We start from the raw sequence: 22,125 nt of genomic DNA, 5'->3' as shown, positions 1-22,125 counted from the left end.
AATTTCCTGAAGGTTGGCGAGTAAAATTAGTAACTCAGCCAAACAGTCCTAAATTATAGACTCCTCTCTGTCTCTTTTTTTACTAATCTTATTCGTTTCTTTAAGGAACCAATCAGATTCTTTGTCACCGCAAACATATTTAAAAAAAATTTGAGTGGTACATTCGAAGAACGTTGTAAGAAATGTAAAGGGAAATTTGTGGTCAATTCACAGAAAAAAGAACGGTGAAGGGGAAATTGTGGTAAATTCAAGAAGTGATTTTGCTGAATTGTGACATATTTTAGAGAACGATTCATGCAATTTGTGCAGAGTCCAGTCAATTTATTTAATTGCAATAACTTTTAACATAATTTTAAATCTTTATTCAACTACTTTTTATGTATATATTTTTAACCGTAACAGAATTACTTTTTGCATTATCTTTAATCTTAACTTATTTAAGCCTTAGTGTACTATAAAATAGCAAATGATTCATACATATTTCAGTCCACTCAATGAGGATAAAAAATTGTCAAACTAAGCGAATTCTTTGTAATTCCCTTACCTAAATCGATACATGTAAAGAAAACCCTATCAAAATCTCACAGTATATAATCATGGAGATAAATATCTCATTAGTTTTTCCACTTTTCGCTCTCTCTCTCTCTTCACACATACACACACACATATATGCAGTCAAACCCAGTTTAACGAGGACCTTTCATGACAAGTGGCTACCATAACGAGAAAACAAATGAAAAAAAAAAAAAAAAAGAGCGATTTCATAGAACGAGTTGCGAGGAGACATCATGACATTATATGCAGGATTCTTCTGAGTCTCGTTATTACTCTATGTTGAGCTCTTGCTCGAAACGAATCCTTATTTCTTCATGAATGGAGCTCTGGCAAGATAGAGTCAGACGAACGAGATTCTTAGTGCCTTTAGGAAGTACCTGCGAAGCCTTAATTGACGAAATTACGTCTAGAACCAAGATTATGATGGCCAGAAATGGATAGGAAAAGCATCGATGAGCTGGTGGAAGAACATAGCAAGGACTACCGAAGAACTTATGAAACTTTATTCTGTGTCACAGCAAAAAGCTGCGGAGGAGATTTAATAAGGCGAGGAGGAAATAATAGACTCAACAGAGCAATACTTTCGAGTGAAATAAGGGAGATGCTGAAAGCATGGGAAATTATTGCATCTTACGTTGGGAAGTATCACTCTGATTAAGGTAGCAGCTATATTCATCCACCTATAACACGTTGTCTGATTTTCAACAAATTTTAAAACATAGCCAAAGACAAATGCCTTTTTAGACAATTTTTATGTCTTATAAATAATAAATTACATTATTATAAATTTGTTTGTGAATTTTTTTCGGTGTGGAACACATTGTTCGACTTTATATAAATTCCTATGAAAAAAAAATTGTTTCCTTTAACGACTGTTTTTTTGCATTACGATTAAAGCTCATTAAGCCAGGTCCCACCGTATATATAATATGAATGAGTAACAAATCGAACTTAACATTAACCTTATACTACGCAGTAATGTGCATTATTTTTGGAAACATTTTTGATAATATTTTTATTTAGATGAATTTATTTCGAATTTTTTTAGAATCGCTTTTTAGAATAATTTCCGTATTGTATTTTTGATAAGTGATAAATTATTCATTAATAAAATTTTCTTTGATGGTTGCTATATCAAATAATCAATCATATTAAAAATAGGTAACCAGTATTAATATCTCAATTATTTTCAGATATACTTATTGATTTACATGGATTATTGGTCTATATGCAGAATTATATCATTGCAAAGGAAAAAATAAAATCTCAGTATAGATTTAATATCTCTATTGTTTTCATGAACGAAAAAAAAAATGTGTCTGCATTTATTCGCATTCTACGGGGCAGACAATTTGACCTAGAGCTACCAAATTTGGTAAAATTACATTTTGCGGGGTTTCAATGCATACTTCAGAGCAACTTTTTTCAAATTCCAATCTAATGTAAGTTAAGCAATATTTTATTGTTTTAATGCGATAACTTCCAAAAAATACAAGTCCACAAACTTATTAATTCTCCACTATAAAATCTGAAATTTTTCTGATGATATCAGTTTAATTATCCAGTAAAAGGTTTCTGAATTTCGACAATTTCAAAAAATATTTTTTACAGATTTAAACAATAAATTTTAATGTTGTAATGAAATTCTACCCGCATTTACTGTCTCTTTAAAACATTTAATCACAGGTTTTTCTTTCAGTGTTAAAAATTAAGAAAGATTTAATATATGCTTCTAACTGTACGCGAAGCTTATATGGGAATCAGAACGTGAAATAACATTACCGTAACAGACAATAAGAAATTTGAAATTTATTATCCAGATACTTAGTTTTTTAATGTCTTTGTTATGGTTCCATTAGAATTGAAGGTTCATTTCCACAATAAACATAACAGGTGTAAGACTACTGAAATATCATGATTTTATTATATATCATCTTTTAATGCTCAAAAAATAATACTTTGCTGAAAGAACCTTGGAGAAAAGACAGTTAATTGAAATAATGATAACCCATATTCTTAGCGAATCAAATAATTACGTCAGGTGGTTAGCTCTAAATAAATACAATAATGATAAACATAATAATGTGGCTTCATCATGATCCTGTATCTTTAGTAAAAACTGAGCATATCAAATTTTTATGAATTTAGCTAGGGAAAGTTTTGGAGAAATTTAAATTAAGGCAATTAAATACTGAATAAAATATTTTGTAATATTCTCTCGATAGAATCTCTAATTTTCTGAATGTTTTTGATGATACTATGAGATGTACAGAAACTTAAATCCTCTGTTGAATTCTAAGATAAATAAATTTAATATTCGCTGTGAAAATATTACTTTTTTTCCGAAATGTGAAATGCCGTTTACTATTGGTTGCCTTGGAAATCAATATATAAACACAAACAAATGAAATATGTAAACACAAAATAATTAAAAAAATAGCTGAAGATCCCAGAATGTACAGCCCGCTGATTTTTTTAACATAAATTTCACCTGCATGACATTATTGTCTCAACGCAGTTGTTGTGACAAGTAAATCTTTTGCTTCTATAAGTGTAACTTTTTCTTTGGAAAAAGGCAAAGAATATCCATTATCATTTTCTTTATCAGCCACCGAGAGCAATTACGAGTGAAATGATACCGAAATCGAAGATTTGCTGCTTATTGAAATGTTTCACTATTGTTGCAATATGACTCAAGGTTCGTAACGGAAGATTTTCCATCTGATTGACAGAGCGCGGAGACTAAACAAAACTTGAAAATCTCCCTTCGAACGAAGAAACAGTTGCAGGCCTTCACCTATTACTGAACTTCAGTTTAATTTTTTTCCAAGTAAGGTCCCTATTTATTGAGGGCCAATTACAATATGCAAGGGTAGAGTGACCGTTGGAAATGGTTATGTGTACTACATATCTCTTTAATGGGTTGAGTCTGCAAGCAGTATCACCTTGAGACTGAAATTATTTTATTTACTTTGAAAGCTGTAATTGAATTGGGGATTTTTATTACTAGGAATTCTTTTTTTTATTTACGTAGCAGTTGGAGTAAAAATAGAAGCTAAAATAAATATCTTTAATATGCATTTGTGGCGGGAAAATTTTTTTCAATATTTTTATATCTTGATGATTTTTTAAAGCGGCTAAAAAATTTGGAAAGAATTTTTTTTGTCAAAATTATTTATAATATGAGTATAAAAATTTAATATTATAAATATTAAACGATTTTATTATTATGTATTATATTAATATTTAATATTATATAAAAATATTAAATTATGTTACATTTTGGTTGTGATTTCATGAAATAAGGTCAGTCCTCTGTTATTACTTTATTTAAAATTTTTATCCAGTTACTGAGAAATTTCTCGGAAATTTTTTCTTGAATTTCGTAATACTATTCGTTTAGGAAAGGAAAACTTTCACTTAAATTATGTCAAAAAAATTCATAATATTTAATATTAATTATACTGTCATATATTATTCTAACTAATTTAAAACATATCATCTAAGAGTTTATGTCTGGTTTTTTTGATGCACATTTAATTTATATACTTTATTTTCTATTATTGGTATCTTTGAAGTTGGAATGGTAGGCAATTTTTTCTTTAAAAATAGATATAAATTCATATAAAAGAATGAAAAAATGTATCTCCATTAAAATATTTATTTAAAATTAATTTAATAAACCTATTTCTTAACTAAAAATTTCATTACAAAATTTTTCTTTGTTTAAGACAAAAACGGAAAAATAATTTTATTAATGAATCATCATTGAAAATTGAGAATGTGTAAAACAAATAAGCGATGTACAGGCGAGCAGTGTGCACATAGTTGATTTGTAAATGAAATATCTTTAAGCCTTATCGTGGATGTTTTCTTAATGTGTGTTGCATTTTCAAATAATTTTGAATATATTTTTACTTATTGCAGGATTTTATAGTTGCAGTAAATTTTAATAGTTATTAAAACAAAAAGTTATATAGAGAGTTACATAAACATAGTTATAAAAACAAAAATTCAAAGAAACTTTATAAGAAATAAAAATTACATTCTGTATAATTCTTTTGAACAAATATCAAAAACATACCAGATTTTGTGTTTAGATAAAAACAAATGCTCTATTCCGGAGAATTAAACTCTTTTACTAGTGTATTCAAGCTAAATATCAAGTTTAAAGTTATAATTTGACAACTTGTTTTTGTCCAGAAATAGTATTTGATGAAAAAATAAGGACATTTAAAGGCATGTATATTATTATTATAGCAAACTGCCCCACCCAAACAAGCCCGCAAGCATTCCAAAATCCGCAAAATATTAATTTAATAACTGGGTTTTTTTTATTCCACAAATGCAAATGCAACTTAGTGATTTGGATGAGTAAATACACATTTATTTTAGAGATATAATTATTATATAAAGAAAATATCACACTTGGTGTAAGTGATATAAATGATGGTGTGATGTGTTTATGCGAATAAATTTTATAAAACATTATTTTTACACACTCTGATTCAGTATCTGTTATATATTATCATTCTTTTTCTTCAAAACGGATAAGGCTTTTGCATTTAATTTATGAGATTCTGGACGAAAAATAAAAAGTTAACTCTTTTAGAATATCTTTTATGAAGTATCATCCTAAGTGTTTGTCATTTCTTATAATATCATTATTAAGATTCGTAACATTTTCAATATTTTTTTAAAAATATCTGAATATGAATAATACATTTTTAATTCATTTCCCTTTTTTTATTATTGAGTTATTCATATAATTATAGTGGAACTGGATTAAATACGAACTGACAGAACACGAATAAAAAGTTGATTAATCCAAAAATTCGAGTAACTGGGTAAAAAAAGAGAGCGAAAAGTGGTGAAAAAGGCCTTCTTCAAATTAGAAAAGACACTAAATATTTATTTGAGCAATTATATATAAACGAAAAGTAATTATACTGAATGATCCATTATTAATAAACAAATATTAATTAATTTTAATACAAACAAGTAGTATACAAATTTTTGAATAATACATTTCAAAAAAGCGTTCAAAAAATTTTACAATACCGTATAGAAAACAGCGTGTATTGGGTGTATAATTTACATACAATACATTGAAGAATTTTTAAAACTGTAAAATTTCATATTGTTTATTATGTTGAATTTATTGTAGAGCAGTAATACCTTATATAAGTGGTTATTCTCTTACTGTGTATAAGGACATGATATATATTTAATAATGAAAACGATTCAAGAAAGAAAACAAAGTTCTGCAGTATTTGGCTTGGTACAAATTATAGACGATATGTAAGCATTATGTTTTTAGGAAATAAAATTTCCAAGGAACTGAAATTAAAAACGAATCAGCCTAGCTACATAAAATAGTATACACAAGGTGAATTTTTAATTAAAGTACATCTTTGAACCGAAGTAATTTCTCAGGGTTTCACCAGATGTCACTGTAAATGCATGCAATAAGAGAGCAACTAAAAGAAAATTACTTACTTCCTCTCTTTCTCAAAATATCTTTCAAATCATCAAGTTCAATTTCGACCTACATTTTTTAGTTAAAAATTCATATTTTAGGAGTCAAAAATTCACTTTTTTTGTGCAAATTGTCTTAATCATTTAAAAACTGGTTTTAGCCAATCAACATTTGAAACATGAGATATAATCTGTTAATATCCAATTCGTTGTCTCACATTGTTGCTTTGGAAACGGTATTCACCAAACATTAATCCATGTGATTATTATCTTTGGCATCGCATGAAAGGTATGGTGAGACATTATTAGATTTAAAGATGCCGTAATTGAATCATATAAGCTAAAAAAAGAAACACTTGAATCTAAATCTGTAAACACTTTGACAAGGTGATGTTTCTGCGTTAAATTCCTTGCATCGCAAAAATTGTTTATTAAGTTCCGTTAATTATTACAATAAATAAAAGTTTATAGTAATGTTTGAAACTAATAAAAAGTTATTTCAATAGTTTTATTGCGAGACAGTTAAAACTCACAAGGACATCTTAATCCATAAAGCAGGTATTTTGCATATTCTAAAGGAAATTGCGCGATTTTTACAACATATCTCCTGTCACAGGTACACGTCCGTCTTACAATTAAAATATTCATTTTTAACAATTTATAACTGTTAAAAATTGCTTCAGGTACAGAATGGAATCACTTAAATATTTTGACTGCAACTTTATAAATAATTGAATGTCGAATTTTCAATCAGGTTTTTAATTCTAATATACTCATGAGAATTTGACGCCATAACAATATCGACCCATCCAGTCTCTTTTAATAATTAAAATTCAACAAAGAATCTCTTCTCAAAACTTTTTACGAAAAGAAAAGAACACTACTTTACGTTCTTTGTACATTTCGTGACTTATTAAGTTGATCTTTACTTTTATTCGAAGGATATTCCAAGTGGTTTTTTTTAAAATAATGCAATCATAATAATTTTATTCTTTGAATGTTATAAGATTTAGAACAGGTTTTCCTTCCATGTCTGTGATTTTTTTCTGTTTGTATTTTTGATCTTTAACAATAAATTATTGTATACATTTTTAATATATTGAAAATATTTTAAAAATAAAGTCTGCAAGAGGAAAGAAGCAGCAATCACTCTCAGTTTCTGTTCTTGTTATTTGCTGTCACAAACATAGAAACAGAATTTCATGGGTCAAAGCTAAGAAAAGGGTTTTGTCTTGACTTTTCTCAGAATATGTTAACACAAAACAAATTATTCATTAAAAGTTTTAAAGCATTCCTGTAAATTTGTTAATGTAATATTGCAATGCAACTTAACTTTTGCCACAATTTTTGCCTTTTTATTGCAATAAAAATATTGTTGAAATAATTGAAAAATTGTTGTTGAAATATTGTTTGTTTTACATGTAACAGAATTAGAAATACCAAACTCTTGAATAATAGCTCTTGACAATACAAGAATGATACCCAAACAATACAAGAATACACCAAGAATATCAATATAAGAATGATACCCAAAGAATACAAGAATACACCAAGAATATCAATATAAGAATGATACCTAAACAATACTAGAATACACCAAGAATATCAATACAAGAATGATACCTAAACAATACAAGAATACACCAAGAATATCAATACAAGAATGATACCCAAGCTATTAATAATAAAACAAGCGATAAAAAATTAAATGTGAATGAAGTAAATGAAATAAAAAGCAAAGAATGATAAAAAAATATTAAAGGCTGGAAATTGTCTGCAAAATGAGAATTAGAGGTGCATCGTTCAAAACATCCTAAATTGTGCAAGAGAATTTTAAATTTCCAAAAGCAAATTTTAAAAAAGTAAATGGAGATTTGTAATATTCATCTTTTGACTGAAATGCAATTTTTACTATGCTAAATTGATGGAACTGATTAAAATGAAATTTCAAGAATTCCTGTAGAATCACATTAAATTTTAAGAATGTCGCATCACTTTTTCGAATTCAATATTTAAGAAAAAATAATATCTTGGAAACTAAGTCTTACATTTATATTCAGCTTTACATCCATACTTTAAAATGGAATTAATTTTTTAACCACATATTTTATCGAATTCGTCTCAGTTTAATATACTTATTAAAGATTAAACTGGTGTTAAGGATTAACTACATTGTTAAACACTGTTAAAAATTAACTACATTGTTAAACACTGTTAAAAATTAACTACATTGTTAAACACTGTTAAAAATTAACTACATTGTTAAACACTGTTAAAAATTAACTACATTGTTAAACACTGTTAAAAATTAACTACATTGTTAAAGATTAACTACAATATTAAACATTGTTAAAGATTAACTACAATATTAAACATTGTTAAAGATTAACTACAATATTAAACATTGTTAAACACTGTTAAAAATTAACTACATTGCTAAAGATTAACTACAATATTAAACATTGTTAAACACTGTTAAAAATTAACTACATTGTTAAAGATTAACTACAATATTAAGCATTGTTAATGATTAAATGCATTGTTAAACATTGTTAAAGGTTAAATATTTTAACTCTTTTAGCTGGATACATTTGGAAATTCTGACTGGGATTGATTTGAATGAATAAGAATTAATTCTTTTTGGCTCGTGCATGGCTTGCTTAATTTGGCTTCAATAACACTGATTTAAAATTGAATCAGGTAGATAGAAAATTGATTTAATTTAGCTTTAGCGAGTGTTAGAAACGCTAAAACATTTTCTAGTCTTTATTGTTATTGTTTGGATTTGAACTAAATGGACAAAATTTCATACTTTTAGTTTGGGCAAAATTTAAATAGATTGAAAATTTTTGGTATAAAAAAATCGAATTTAATATGGTGTAAAATTGCTACGGTATGGTGTATTAAATCTTACAAAAAATATCAAAAAGTTTGGTATAATCATTTTTTAGGCTGCCATTTGGTTAAATCCATATCTAAACTGGGTAAATTTAATCTTAGAAATTCTAAATTGTTTAGCTAAGACAGGTTTTGAAACTACTGAAAAATTTTGATGTCTATGGCAATGCATGAGGAAAATTGCAATATTTTTTTGGTGTTCTAAGTTTCAGTGTCAAGATATTATTTCAATATCTAAAGAGAACAAACAAAATAGAAGGGGCAACAATCTCATAAAATTTACATATTAGAATGTATTTCTAATTTTTTTTTTCTATTTGATTTTGAAAATGCAGAATTAGAGTTAGCCCCTTGCGAAGTCAACGAACATTTTCAACTCCTTTATGCTGCATCTAATAGAATCAGTTTCATTTGAAATAAATCGATAAATATTAGACAACATTAAGTATTAAAACATTGCTTTTCAGAAAATGCTTACCTGAATTTACGAATCTGACTTCGATTAAAATATCAGCTAACTACTACCTCAAAGCTCAGCTAAGCTGCCTGCGAACTGGGCCCTTACCAGAGCGGATTTGATGAAGCCTCCGATGTTCCACTATTGTATATAAGCGTCAATGAATCATCCGGTTATAGCATATAAAACTGTGTATTGACTCAGCTAGCGAGCAATAATTCCGGAAAACGTTCATGGACTCATATTCATATACGTAAGCCCATAAAAATATCGAAAGTTCTAAAATTAGAAGTTCTGCTTCATTTACTCAGTATTGACTAAATCGGCAATTTGTGATCCTATAAAAAATGATTGAAACCCTTCCTCAAAAGGAAGGGTCTCCCAGCGGCTTCTTTTTAGCGCACTCGAGAATTCCGATTTTTGTACATAATTTCGTTGTACGCGAATGAATGAAGAATCGATTAAAATTTTTATGCATCATTTTAATTGATATCGGAATATGCATATGTAGTAGCGGCATTATTTATTTCTTCAAAAGTAAAGAATATCCAACATTTGAGCAGAAATGTTTGCGTTTTTAATGAATGTTTATTAAAAGTTTATAAACTAGAATAAAAGTTCCGAACATAACTTGCATGTAAACATGCACTTGTGAAAAGCACTCCTGTTAAGAATTAAGTTAAAAATAAAACCTTCTGAAAAGTTCTCATTTTTTAGTATTTTACTGTATATATAGAATAACATCGCAGAATATCTTTCGTATTTCATAAGTTTCTGAAAAAAATATTTTTAACAACATTTTATAGTATTTGGGTTTGACACATTAGCGTTTTGGACGAAATTTTTCGAAAAAAAAAAAAAGCTATTTTACACATACCTGCATTAAAATTTCCACAAATAAATTTTTTTTCAGTTTCGAAGCACATGGTAGGTAAAAAAGCATTCGCGTTTTACACTAAAAACATTTTTAATCGTTTATTTTTAAATTTTTTTACGAACCATTACAGTATTGTTGTGTCGTAAAAAAACAAAATAATGTCCATCCGACGTGCTGGATTGCTTATAGAGATGACTGCTTGAACAATTAATTGACTATCTAATCTTTCTTTTTCCACCTAATATTTTGTTATTGTATGATTCCGGAACTGCAATGGCATCAGCTTGACTCCATGTAATTCACTGTACTTTTGTTATTGGTACTTCTTAGTTGAGATTTCTGGCTCTTTAAGAGATAGATTAGGGAATTTGCAACTAATTTACGATTTTCGTCCAATTTTCTGAATTATCCGTTTTTATGAAAAGAATGTTTAACATTCCACATTCAACCACTGGTACAAAAGATTCTAAATAATTTTCCGAAATGCCTTGAATCATCATTCCGAAATGCCTGATTCATAAGGATCGGGATATATTCGCATCAGGTTGTTTTATGGTGAGACTTTTTGCCCTATTCCTCTATAGTCGACAAATAAAACTAGAATTTTGCAAAGCTCATTGTTACTAGAGTTCTGTGTGTACGAGACCTCAAAATCTCTCAAAGCACAGAACTTTTTTCTGTTTTCTCATTGGTCCAATATCACGCGTCATTGTTACCGAAACAGCTGCAGATTATTGACCGTCCCCATTATTTTTTTTCCAATCGATTTTCTTTTAATGAACAAATTTATTTGATCTTGAAAACACCTGCGCGACTTCACAATCAATAGAAATACAAGAGAACAAAAGAATAAAACAATTTTTTTTAAATCTATTAACTTTTATTAAATTTGACTGATAGAATTACTTAGGAGATTCGGTAGAAAACCTAGTAGAGAACTCGATACAATTCTCACCAGATGAATAATTAACCACATATGGTTCACACACAAGCATTTGCTGTAGGAGGAACCAGCACCAACAGCATGTGAATGCTCTGATTTGGAGGAATATGGAGAATTTCAAGGAGATTGTCTTTAAATGGTGGCTTGCTCTTCGTTTAATAGGTGAGATAGGTGTACGAGAAGATGAGAAGAAAGGTCAGAGATTGACCACTTTGTAGCTGGGGGCCAACCGTCCCGAACAGGATGTCAATTCGATAAATCGATCAGTATTATGAATGTTATTACAAAGACAGCAAAAAGTTCAAAACAGCAGTCGGCCACAACAAATCTTGTCGATACTGCCTCGTTCAGTGGTGGCGGTACACAAGAAGAAGAAGTATGCAAACTTATAACCTAACATTAAGTCATCCTTCATAAAGTTCCCTATCTTCATCTTTCTACTTTTTTTTTAAAAAAATACTGGCTTTTACTATTTGATCTGATTTTTTTTTCAATTTTTTTTTCAAGATTGCATTTTATCTTGTTACTAGTGTAAGCAGATTTTACAAGTTGACAAGTCCTGGAAAATGATAATTTTTAAAGACCTTTTAAAATAAGATTATACCATATATTTTGCACACCTTAGTCATAAATGGTTCTTGAGTTAATAGATTTCATCAAACCAAATATAGAAATACGAGTCCTACAAAATCAGAACATATTGTTTAAATTTTTATATCATTTTTAAACCACTGCAAATATTTATCAGTGTCATAGGATTATGCATTGAAGCCTTTGTAATGTGTATGTGAGTAACGTAACATTTTAGAGGAAAAAAAAAACTGATCTTTATTTAAAAATCCATTTAATTTTAAAAATTAAATTTAATGGAATAAAAAACTCAAAGGATAATTAATATGAATTTTATAAAAACAACAATTTTATTTCTTGTAAAAATATTTAATAATTTCTTTCTTTCTCAATGCGAATTATAGAAATCGTTATAAATGTAAAAAAAATTACCTTGCGATTTCAAGGAATACAAATGTTTAAGAACTCCCAATTCATAAAAAGGTTATTGGCATTATACCTGTCTGTGAATACAATTTGAAAATAAAGTAAACAAGAAAAACGACATTTGGTGTTGATCATTATTTCAGAATTGTTCTGCATCAAAGTTTGATCCATCCAAGTACTTCAGCGAATCCATTATTTGTGTGTGGATGTACATGTAAACGAGATAATGCAAGAACTGAACAAGACAGAGCAATCATTCTTAGTATAAGTTATTTATGATATGCTAATTGAAATCAAATTTTGAATAGATTGAAAGAAATGTAAAATTTTCGAAATGCATACTTGATGGTTTATACTGTACCGCAAAGTAGCTTTAGTTTCTCCAGAATTAGATCTAAACAGAAATTAAGGCCTTATTTTATTTTTCTGGTTGCTCACAATACAAGCCTTATTCCCAAAATAAACCCATATCAAGTTGCCACACGTGATGGTTATACCGTCCAGTTTTCCAAAGAAAAATGTCTGCTAGAACTAAAAGTATGCATCAGTGTCCTAGAATTCGCTATTCTTATGTTAAGGGTACAACGAAAGTGAAGATATAACAAATAATGGTGTATTACCAACTATGCATACAAAATAATTTCCTAGTCTAAAAAATAGATTAAAATAGATAGATATAGAGATAGCTAGCTACCCTGTCTAAATAGGTTTAAAAACTTTATTTTCGTTGTTGCCAAATAAATAAGTTTGTAAAAAATGCTAATGATAAAATATTAAGATAATATAAATACTTTATCGAGTATAGTTTTGTTAAGTTCCTATATGTTTTATTAGATCACTTTATTATTAGCATATTTTTAAACACCTAATCAATGTTTCAATAATATTGAATACATATGTACATCTGAGCAGGCTGTAATCATAATATATAAAAACATTTATTGTCACAAAGTAAATAGAGTAAATAAATAATATAAAATTTATCACTAGATACTAAAAGTGTGCGGAATTGTGAAACTAAGCTAGTCATCTTATTAAAATAAGGCATCATAATATGCACTGCCTAAGTTCCACAAAATGTCTGAATCCGCCACTGATAATGCACTTGACCATTTGATAAACAATCAACGTGGAAACAACTCATTAAAGTTGTCGGTAATTCAGTAGTCTTGAGTTGCAGTTAGCAAAATTAGGGCAACTAGCACTTCACTGAATGATAAATTCAAAGGGGATATTGGAAGATTGCCATGAACTAACTTTTTATGTTTGATGGGATCTGTGTCTATGCCTGATGATATTAAATTTCATACGCAGACTGTACAAAGCACAGGGTAATAAATTGAGAAAGTAAAAGTTACCGATGCAATACCTTGCAAACAGGAAAGATAAGAAAAATGAAAATATTGCAAGTAGGCCAAGAACATAATATTCAAACTTTTTCATACTGTCAGTTATTCAATTCTGTATGCATATTTTTCATTACCCGAAAATTTCTTCCTAGTAATCTGTTTAGTCTCAACCCTATTGAAGGTGGAGAAACCCTATTGAATCATTACTTGAACATTACTAAAATTCTGCATAATTAATGTTATGCGCGTTCCTTGCAATTAATAACGAGTTTTCGGTTCCAACAGCTTCAAAATCTCTCCTATCGAAATTTTTAATACAAAAATCTTCGAAAGAACTCGTTTTCTCAAGCCTTCCACTGTCTGTATAATAAATATGGTTTTATTCCGCTTATTAGTTTTATGTACAAATAACTCAAAATTCTTTATGACATCATCCCCTTGCTTTGATCCTCAGATGAAATGAATGAACAGAAAAAAGAATCATATTATTAGAACGGGAATTATGGATGATGGCTTAGGTAAGAAACTTACAGCTTTGTGGAAAGAGAAGATGAACCTTCATAAGATTTCAAATAGTTATTACAGTATAATAATTTTAATCAATTGCTGGATGAAAAACATATTTAGAAATGTAAGAACGAATTAGACCATGGACAATTAATTCGTAAATTTGAAAGTATTATTGGCAAATGGTTTGTTGACAAAAGAGAAAAACGCCTGGTTGTTTGCAAGGCAAGCATTTGTTTTTGCAATGACACGTTACACATATCATCAGAGAAATCCAAAGCATTGAAACATTTTATGGATGACTATCTTCATCGAATGAACTGTCTCTAAGAAGGACAGCACCAATGTTCAGATTGCAAAATAAACAAGTGACTAAATGTGCACAGGAATAAATATACACTAAGCATGTAAAAATTAAACATCGCTCTAAAACGAGCTCTAATATGTCTTTTAGAGCAAAAGCTACTTGAAGATCGAAGCGCTTTTCATTTTCGGAGAAAGATGGCAAATATAAAAGCTTCATCTTGTCGAAGAATGCTAGATCGTGGAAAGGAGATCGTTTTTATGGTTGAGATCCAAAACTAATTTTCGGAAAAGAAATAAAGATATTGAATTTGTTGGTGGAAAGGATGTGCAAATCGGACTGTTTTGGTTATAAATAGGATTAGCAAGCAACATTACTGCATCTTGAATAATAAAATGAAAATATAAATGCAGATAGTTGCACGAAATGTTCAGTAGAGAGGAGATGCTATGCAAATGAGGTTTCTTCTTATTGTTACCTAATGCAACTATCATTAACGATTTAAATCTTTCATAATTTATAGAAAGTTAAGTTAACGACAGAATTAGTATTAAGAATCGTTGACAAATTAGCAATTACTGTAGAGTCTGTTTGATCCGACATATGTGAGACTAGACACCTGTTGAATTATATACAGTGTCCGGTTATAAAGAATCAGAATAGATATCAGTGAATTATTCAATGATACATTTTTTACACAGAGAAAAGGGTCAATATTATATTAAAGATAAAATTGTATTAACATGTCGTTGTTGCCTATCCCCAAGATTATCAAGGCTAGATCAGGTCCATGATTTTGTGCACCGTAAAAAAGTCCAAAAGCATCAGTGGACTGTTTGTCATATCCCATGTGGTAAGCACCAGGGAGGCAAGGATGTGTTCAGGTGAAGCCTGCACCTTAGAGCAAACGGTGCAAACATCAAAGCACTCGGAGCCACCAGAATATTTTAATGATCTAAGATGGCCACTGAGGAAGCGAGTGAGGGTGGTTTGTTCTTGTCGGCTGCAAACAAGAGCCAGAGAGCCACCCGGATGATCACTTCGATACCAGTGGTGCACTGGTGGAATACACCAAGAAATATTATTTCTGTTTTTAGCGATCGAAAAAAGCTCCGTAAAGGTGAGAGGTGCAGAGAATTGTATTAATATGTTGCATAGGAATATGTCAAAAAAATCATATACCGAAAGGGTAGAGGTTTAAAGTTTTAACTGTAAAGAATGACTCATCGCCGAATAACATGTTCTAATAAGTGTGTCAGACTAGTGGGCGCGTTGGAGAAACAAGTATCGAATTAGAGAATACTTTTGTATCAAGAAGCAGAAGATATGCAACAGTAAATACATTGAAAGCTGAAGATGATTCATTAATATATAGCAAAAAATTTGTTTCCTTTGAATCAAATAAAATAAGCCAATAACTTGTCAAATAAGTCAATAACTTATTTTGATAGATGTTCTCGTCCTTTTATATTTGCTGGTTTACTACTTATTATTAAAGACAGAAAAATCACAATGATTTTATCTGGAATGTTTATTATTCTACTAACAGAATAAGCAATTTTAATGAAACAAATCTAAAGAATGTAGGTTGAACTATGCAGTGAATTGAACTAAACAAGAAGTGGCAAACGAATCTGAATCAGATTTACATTTCCATAGTCAGACATATGTACAAATTAAAATTTTTAGAAGGTAATAATTTTATTTTATCATTTATGAAGTATCGAGAAAATATTAAAATTATCGTCAAAAAATTCAAACTTGAGATTTTGACGAATCTCTACATTTTTAGATCTCCTTGAATTTGAAAAACACATTTAAAAAATGCCTGTTTGTGATAAAAATAGTTCAAAAGCAATTTGAGCTACGTATGAAATTCGGTATCCCGTCTTCACACCAAATTTGCAGATTTTCTGTAAATTTTGAGCAAAATCTGCTCAGAGGAAGTCTGTTTATTCGGCTGTTTAAAGACAAGTTAACACGATAATTACAAAACAATGGGTGCGAGATAAATAATCTTCGGTACATAGATTCGACATTTTGTAAACATTCATCAAATTTTGAGTCAAATCCAATAAATGGTTGAACGTCAGTGTGGAACGAAAAAAATAAACTTTCGATTTTTAATTTGCAATAGCAGGAAAAAGTTGCCTTTTGGATAAGATAAATTGAAAATATGAAAAATATTGGAGTACGTTTTGAGATGCCACAAGGACGTTAAAGTTTCATAAAAACACACTTTTTGGAACATTTTCAAAGATTTTTGAGTATCTCGATTATGAATGTAGCGAATTGGTATGAGCGAGGATCGAACCTGGGACCTTGTGGTTCGCAGTACAGTAACAGGACCATGATACAAAAGCAATTGCTCGTGCAGCTTAGTTGTTAACTGACTTATAAGCTATTCACTACAGACTCTCCCTCCAGTGAGTCGGAGGTGAGACGAACGATATGACTGTTGAGTGGTGATGTATTTAGCTGTTGATTCTAATGCACCTGTACCCACCTGCCAAGCGTTATGGCGAGCGTATGTGGGTGAGTGGTTGCTGATGCTGTTGCTGCGTCAAGTGAGTCTGACGGCTTTGTGTTGCTGGTAAATGGCGCCACAACAGCTGCAAGAAGGTTGAAGGTTCATCGTCTGAAGTCACCAATTTGGCGAATTTGCGATGAGCTAAGATAGAACCTGGGACCTTGTGGTTTGCAGTCCAGTAAGATGACCACGATACAAAAGCAATTGCTCGTGCAGCGTAGTTGTTAACTGGCTTATAAGCTATTCACTACATGAAATAAAATTTTTTAAATAGGAGTTATATTATGAATCCAAATATAAAAACAGTTTTACTATTGCATTGGTATGGCATTCAGGGCACTGAATCATCGCCGGAGCGGATGTTATTGAGGGGAGGCGGAGACTTGTCAGCGCGTGATTAAAAGGTCAGAGCTGGTGTCCGGTCAGCAACTTTGTCGAATTCAATTAAGTTGGCGTCTCTACTCCATGGCTTGTGTAACTGATTAACGTAACCGATTTGTTAGTTTGCGGACTTGAGTGCTTTCTTATGAGTAAAAAGGGTTCAGATTAAATTGTTGAAGACAAGAAAAATGTCGGAATGTCCTATTTTTGGGAAATTTAATGATTTGCTTGAAGTTGAACTGACTACGAACGAATCTGTTATGAAGTGCTTCTATTATAACATCAAAACTGCTTCAGAGAAGGATCCTTCTGTAAGTGAAATATGTAAAACTTTGAGAGAGTCTTTAGAAACATGCTTTTACAAAGAGGGGGGAGTTCAGTTCATTTTCAAGCCATGTAATCCTTTGAATCGAAGTTTATCTTTGGAACTTTAAACTTCCTGATTCTGCCTCTACTTTCTGTTCTTGCTTTTAAAGCACGCCGTAAACCAAATTCTCATTGAATAGCAAAGGATATATTATATATATTGAACAAAAGGATATTTTCAGGTGAAGCAAAGTACCCATTTCTTTGAATAATCAGGTTTATAACAATTTGAGATCGTCAATATGAGGTGAATATGAGATAAGATTGAACAGATGTTGGAACTATAAGTGCATGACGGTTTTAACTTAATATTAAATTACACAAGCACATATACTTACACAATATACTCAGCCAGAGTCATAAGATATATTTATAGGATCTAGTTGGTTAGCCTCTTTTTGTAAAGATCACTGTTTTTCTTCAACTCTGTCATTGTCTCCTGTAACCGTTTCTGATACACTAGTATTTTTTTGCCCGTTTTTGATTAAATTTAACTATTTTATATAGTTCTTCACTTTTTTTTATTCTATCTGCCTCACACCGCTTTAACTAACTAGGCATCAATATTATTTATTACCATTTAGGTAATATTGATATTATATTTAACTGGTAATATTATATTTATACACAAGGCATGTGAAGCTGAGCCAAATAGTATAGTGGACGAGATTATCGACTTTCCCCAGTTTCCTTGTCACACGCAAGCAGTGGAAAGAGCTGTGAAATTGGAGACCAAATTGACTCAAAATGTCTATGGTTTAATCGCAAGAGAAGGATACATAAGAGAAAAGATTAATTGATTCACGTGTGAATATGTCAAAAGTTAACACATAAAAAAATAGTTTAATGTGTCATTGAAGTAGAAACAAACATTCTGCAGTTATAACATTTATAATCATTAAGGATACGGAAGTAAGAAACACAAAATTTGACATTAAAAACATTTTATTACTATCATTACATTTTGTAATTAATAATTTTTCTAATTGTAATGCTTATATATGTATTTAAAACCATCTTTTGCAACATTGTTCTCACGAAAAATTCATAAAAATTATTTTATCAAAGTCTATAGATTTTCAATTTTTTTTTTTTACAAAATTAAGCTTTTTGCGGCACCTTAAGATGTTGTAGTATTGTAACCAAACTTTTTTTTTCTTTTTGAACCTGAAAGGCAACTTTCCCCCACTATTATCAAACTAAAATCTAAACAAATTTTTTAAAAGCCTATTTTAAAATTTGTCCTTTTCTATTTTTTTTTTACAAATTTTAAGCTTCTTGCGGCAACTCAAGATATTGTTGTATTTCAACCAAATTTTTAAAAATTCTTTTTTAAACTAAAAATTAACTTTTCCCCACTATTACCAAACTAAAATTAAAAATAAAACTAAGGCCATTTTCGTTCCAACCTATTAAACGTCTGTTAGTCTGTATTTTCAGAAGGTGCTACAGCAATAACGCAAAAACGCAATGACATAAATACATCAAATTTGGTAGGATATTCTGTGACTGCAAGTGTAATTTTGGGTCAAATTTTGTTTCAATCGGTTGGGAAAAACGCGTCTAAATCACAAATTCGATTTTCGGATACTAATAACCGCACGCCAATATTTAATAACTAAATCTATAATTATTATAATTCTCTTTTTTTATTTCAAGGTGAAATAAGGCTTCTTAATACATTGTACTGAAATCATTATGTTGCTTGGATTCAATATTATAGCTCTTTGTAAAAGTATTACATTGTTTTCCATTTGTTTTTAGAATAAACGAGCTGGCTCTGTTCGCGACCTGATAGCCGATTGCGAAATCAAAATTGAAAAAACATAAAATAAAGCTTTATAAACTAAGTAAAGATAATTATGTTTTATTTGTTATAACAACATGGCTTTGCGAACCGTAAACGACCGAAATCAAAACTAAAAACCAGGAAATAAAGAAGCGCAATGAGATGATGACCATAATACCAGTACTATTACCATTTTGCGATCAATTTTGAGCAACTACATCTTATCAAAATAGAAGAAAGTATTATTTTAAATTTTGAATGCATATCAGCGGCATTCTCTTTAGTTAACTATGCTTGAAAAGTATCGAAATTAATTGGCAACAAATATTGGCGATAATTGTTGGGTTGGCGACTGTCCTTTGTTTTATTATACTCTTTATAATTTATCTATAGATACGTTATTTTTTTCAAAAACTAAGCAGTGGATGTGGTCTTCCCGAAGTTTTTTAGCATATTCTCTATCAAAGGTGTTATCCTAGAGAACATCTTGCCTGACTTTGGCGCATAATGGTTACGAAATATTAACCTTTGGCGATTAATCCCTGGCATACCGTTAATTGCATTCGAAAATTGAATTTGTGCTTTGTACGCTTTTTTCCGAACCTATTAAACAAAAATTTGACGCGGTACTACTATTGCAGTCAGAAAATCGCATAACAAATTTGATATATTTAAGTTTTAATTTGCCTTGAGTAAAATTAATTTCTTATGGTAGGAAGTCAAAGAAGGATGCATTTCTCCCGATAATCATAGTTTTTAAAGTATAAAAAGAATGACTATTTCTAAAAAATGTAAGAGCACTCCAAGGTTTTTTTTGGTTCAATGTTTATAAGTTTAATGACTCTTATGCTAAAATTAGAGAGCCCTTAAATAATCTCCTTAAAAAGATACACCATGGCACCATGTACTGAAGAATGTCAAAAAAGAAAAAAAACTTAAAAAATAAAGCATTAAAAAATAAATTATTAACTAAACCAGTGTTACAGCTACATAACCCTAATTTAACTCTTTATGTTTTTTTGTAATGCATATCAGGTAGCCAATGGAGCTGTTCTAAAACAGCCTGGTTGCCCTGGTAAATTACATCCTGTCGACTATTTTTGAAATGTAAACATATTTGAGCAGTTGCGTGGTCGAATAGAAGAAACTTTTGAAACTTTAAAACTCCGATTTTCTTCACCACCAAAGGCAACATTTATCTACAAAGAATAAGTGGAAAGAAATATGCTAATCTACATCGTGAAACAAGAGCAGAAGAGAACAAAATTTTTCCCTTCAGTGGTTTTACAATGAGATTTTGATACGGAATTCTTTGACTCGTGAAGATTTAGAGAAGGGAAATTTAGGCATCTTTAAAAGAATGTTGTAAGCATTAAGGATTTTTAACCTTTCATTCAGAGCATGAGAATTTTCTGAATTCGGAAGTTTTACAGAGTGCGTCTAGCATTAATTAAATAAAAAGTGGAAATTGGATCAGGAAATAAGAGAACGTTTTAGAATGAAGTTAATATGGGCTAAGTGAAGCTAAAAATTAGGAAATTAATTAGGATTTGAATTAAATTAAGAGATATCATTATCTATCTATCTATATATAATGAAAATTTGTACGAGAAAAAGTACTTCCTTTAAATCAGCCTCAAATGAAAAAGTATCTTCTTACCTTAAACTAAAAGCTATATTTAAATTGATATAATTTTGATATAGCAATGCTAGTTCTCACTGAATTAGTCTTTATTCCCATTTCTAGATGTAATGTAATACAATTAATAAAAACTTGTCTCAACTGTAATTAATTCCTTATTGTATACCTTGTTAAGAAAAAGTCGAAAAGCCACTTCTGTCAATTTTTAAATGCACAATTATAGTATTTCAATTTTTTTCATTCCTGTTGTTTCAATTAATTTTTGATATCAAAAATTATTTTTAAATTCATTCTAACCATAAAAAGAAAAAAAGACTTTCAAAATCGAGACGTTTTGTCTTAATGTACATTAAAAGCTATATTTAAATTTATATAATTGTGATGTAAAGGTGCAAAGTTCTCACTGCATCAGTAATTACTTTAATCCAATTCTCTCATTATCTGTCATGTTTATTGTATAGCGTATTAAGAAAATTGCATACGGTTAAATATATCGATTCTGAAATATACAATTATAATATTTCAACTTTTTTTTTCATTTCTGCAGCTTTCAATTAAATTTTAATGTCAGCAGTAGTTTCTAAATTCATTCTAACCATAAAATGAAAAAAAAAAATGACTTACAAAATCAAGATGTTTTGTCTTAATGTACATTCATTTGAAAATAACAACAAAATATCCTCTTCCAACAATAAAAATGGAATAAATCAGAATACTTACTAAATATATATATACTTTCTGCTAAATATATAGATTGTACAGACTTATTTCCAGGTACAGTGCAAAACAGCTAAACTTTAACAGCTGATACAAAAAGAAAGGAAAACACTGAGCCTGTAACTTCCAGAAGTTCTTACTGTTACGTAAAACTTCTAAAAAAATATGGAAAAGAATTACTTTTGGCTAAATTAGCTGTTTGGAAGACGTCCTCGCCAGATGATAGAACTGCCATTTCTTTAGAGAACGTAGAGAGCCACGTAGTTCCATGTCACTCAAAGTCACGAAAACAATGATTGTATGGGAAAATGTCACTGCAGCTTTGCGAGACATGTC

The 22,125-nt window shown here is 29.7% G+C and overlaps 1 protein-coding gene across 2 annotated transcripts in view; it reads right to left on the bottom strand.

Moving 5' to 3' along the window:
* LOC129971294 (ornithine decarboxylase-like) overlaps window positions 1-21,822 on the bottom strand; it is a 51,727-nt gene extending 29,905 nt beyond the window's left edge. The window contains exon 1 of one of the 2 annotated variants that reach the window (XM_056084917.1): window positions 21,793-21,822. The gene's annotated coding sequence lies outside the window, so the exon portion shown is untranslated. Of the gene's footprint in view, window positions 1-9,409; window positions 9,542-21,792 lie in introns of those variants that run through there. The other variant, XM_056084916.1, reaches the window with a different exon arrangement.
* Between the last annotated feature and the right edge of the window lie 303 nt (window positions 21,823-22,125).

This window comes from Argiope bruennichi, chromosome 6 (assembly GCF_947563725.1).
Source record: "Argiope bruennichi chromosome 6, qqArgBrue1.1, whole genome shotgun sequence".
NCBI classification, from domain to species: domain Eukaryota; kingdom Metazoa; phylum Arthropoda; class Arachnida; order Araneae; family Araneidae; genus Argiope; species Argiope bruennichi.
This window is presented reverse-complemented; position numbering and strand designations above follow the sequence as displayed.